General features: G+C 33.4%; 1 long non-coding RNA gene across 1 annotated transcript; it reads left to right on the forward strand.

Annotated features, from left to right (window-relative positions):
- Positions 1-848: 848 nt before the first annotated feature.
- Positions 849-2433, forward strand: LOC141716698 (uncharacterized). The gene is made up of 3 exons (XR_012573295.1): positions 849-1086; positions 1208-1285; positions 2147-2433. It is a non-coding gene; the product is annotated as an uncharacterized LOC141716698 (long non-coding RNA).
- The last annotated feature ends 833 nt before the right edge of the window (positions 2434-3266 follow it).

Below are 3266 nucleotides of genomic sequence, written 5' to 3' on the forward strand. Positions count from 1 at the left end.
CATGTGCCAATGTTGAGAAAGTATAATGTGGATACCAAGAATATAGTGAAACATGAGTAAGTACTAGATCTGTCCTATATTGAGCAACCAGTTGAAATCATTGGTTGAAAAGAGCAAGTACTCAGGGACAAGAGTGTCAAGCTATTCAGATTCTTATTGAGACATCCCAAGGTCGAGGAGTCGACTTGGGAATTAGAGAGCCACCTGCGAGAAAGGTACCCCCATCTATTTGTGAGTTGATTCCGGGACGGAATCCTTTTAAGGGGGGAGACTGTAAGAACCCTGATTTTTGTAATATTTTAAAACTTCTGTGAATAGTAACTTGAGCTAATTAAGTAATACGTATGGGGATCATCATTAAATGAATAGTGGAATTTTGAGAATCCGAGATCATATTCTTGTTTATCGAGGAAAATAAGTGAATGTAAAAGCCGACGGAATTCGAAGATTCACAATTATACTACGTGTTTTCGTATCCGTAAAGAATGGCGTAGAACCGGGAATACTACGTGAAATAAATAATATATCAAGGTATTTCTATGATCAAGAGAAGGAATGGAATTGGTTATAGGATTATAAGCGATAAAAGAAATCGCTACGAAACAAGTCGTTATACGTGGAAACTATCGGAATGGAACGACGATTGCATTTACGATAAATAAACGAATGGGAAATTAAATCCCATGCAAGTTGGCCATGCATAACCAAGTCCTAACTAGTAGTTAGGAGTGTAACTAGATGATTAGAAGCTAACTAGAATAGTTAGTGGAATAGTGTTGAATAGTGATGGGAGACAACAAGTACACAAGCCATACTTCTCCCTTTTCTCACTTCACCACACAATCAAACCAACCCATACCTTTGCCAAATTATTATCAAATCTGCTGCATACATCCCATATATTCATTATACACTCCCACACTTTAGTCACAAAAGAAAACAACCACTTTTCCCTCACTTAAAGCTCTCCCATTTTTCATTCCAGCAGTTCGGATTTTCTGAGCAAGGGAGAAAGAAAAATTCATAACTCAAAATATACTCATTCAAATATCATGAAATTTTTACCATAGCTTTTCTATATCATGGGTAAGCTTCGTACCAAATTTCAGCCTCAAATTATGTTTTTTCAATTTTATAAAAATGTTTGAATGAGGTGCTGAAAGGTAACTCCGAAATTTTAACTTGTTTCTTTGTTTTGTTTCTTAAGGATCTAGCCCTTCTAAGTGTTTTCTAAGCAAACCAAGCCTCAATCATCCTAGCACTAACCTTCCTAGTATCCAAGAAGGTATAACTTTCAACCTTTTAAGGTTTTATGGTTGAATTTAAGAGTTATGTTTGTTGTAGTGTTAAGATCCAAAGGATTGTATTTGTTTGAGTTTGTATTGATTATGTTCTTGCTAAAGACTTGAGATGTTGAGTTGTAATCCATGTATGTGGTACTATATAGAGCATATAAGGTTCATGTGGGTGGATCTTGAGAAGTACTTGTGTTTATGATGGTTATAGGTAGTGATTGTGTTAAGATCAAGTAGTAGAAATTGAGTTTGGGCATTCTTGCACTTGATCTGTTTTCTGCAGGACATTCGGCCATGAAAATTGTTAAAATTTGAAAACCACTGGCCATGAGCAGATAGATCTTGTTTTTTTGTTTCTATACATGTGTAGATCATCATGAGGAGATTTACGGTTTAGGAGTTATGGTCGTTTTAGTGTAAAACATTTCTGCGATTAGCCAACTGCACTTAAGTCCACTTGCATGGTGATTTTGAAGTAGTTAAAATAATTTCGAGATTCTGGAAAAATTATGAAAAATGGATATGATAGTAGAGAAGACTGTCCAAAAAGAATTTTGAGAAAATATTAATTTTTAGATTTTATAAAAATATTTTGGTAAAGCGAGCGCAAGCGAGAAACGCATAAAAACCTAGTTTTGACGCGCGTTTTCTCACGTTCGAGCTTAAAACTCGAAATGGACTTTCTAAAGCGAACGATCGATTTCAAAACTCGACCATGTTATAAAGTGAGAATATAAGTGTTGAGAATGTGACGATCGGAGATTCGTTATACTTGAGTAGTTGCGAAAGTTGCTTAATAAAAGCGAGACGTTAATCGTGTACTAACTTAGACCGTTGGTTCTTGTTTATAGATCGCCAACCAAACACCAGATACCATACCACTTCGATTACTCGAGGCAAGTTTTCGAAACCCTATCTCATACTATCCATGCTATATATATACTGTTGTGATATTGATGCCATGATTTACAGTTCAAATATATATATGCTTGTCTATGATATCAATGCATACGAATTATGCGATTGTTTACGAAAACAAATTTCGTTTTACACGAGTATGAGAAGTTGAAACGTATTTCAAATATAATATATGATAATGGGAGTTGAAGATATTTTAATAACGATTTAATTCCGGAGAGAGCCGGACGCGAAAGATTTCTATTTTGATAAACAAAGTACGTTCGCGTAATATATATATCAAGCAAACGATTGAGATTTTGACTTAAACTTCGAGAAATATTGGTTTATTCATTTAAGGGACACCCTTACTTGATTGATTATTTTATAAAGCGATATTTAAGGGATTATTAAATATCCAGAAAGTATTTAAAAATATACTGAATAGTTTATAAATAATTTCACGTTATTTAATAAAGATTTAACTATTCAAAGAGCAATTATAGGATACCAAATCATGTTTTGATTATTTGATTAAGGTGTCTCCATTCGTTGGACCTTATTCACAAAATATTTTGTATTTAAGGTTTTTATTAATTCATTGAACCTTAATTAGAAATACTTTGTACTTAAGATTTTATCAATTCATTAAATCCCTCTTATATAATTATGAGACCTTAGATATTTAATATCTTCGGACTTCTAAAAACTTATTTAAAAATAGACATAATTCCCAAAGGTACTTTCTAAATTATTCAAAACTCTTGAAAGAGATTAATCATTTGAAACGTATCAAAACCTTAGGGAACTTAGTCTTGAAGCATAAGAGTTTTGCTTCCTCGTTCAATAAAGAACAAGTGAGTAATATACGTGTCACCCTACTACAGATAGGGATTTGAAAATGATTTTAAATTCAAAAATCCGACAACTCCCAAAGATCAATTGAGTTAAAAGTGATGAATAAATCATCTTATTTAAAGGTCAACTTTTAACGACCTATTCCTTCGAAAAAGGATTTTGAGCAAAAGATATAATTGTTTTGGGACTGGAATGTGGCCTGCCCGGTACGGAGTG

The sequence above is a fragment of the Apium graveolens genome, chromosome 4, assembly GCF_009905375.1.
Source record: "Apium graveolens cultivar Ventura chromosome 4, ASM990537v1, whole genome shotgun sequence".
Classification (NCBI taxonomy): domain Eukaryota; kingdom Viridiplantae; phylum Streptophyta; class Magnoliopsida; order Apiales; family Apiaceae; genus Apium; species Apium graveolens.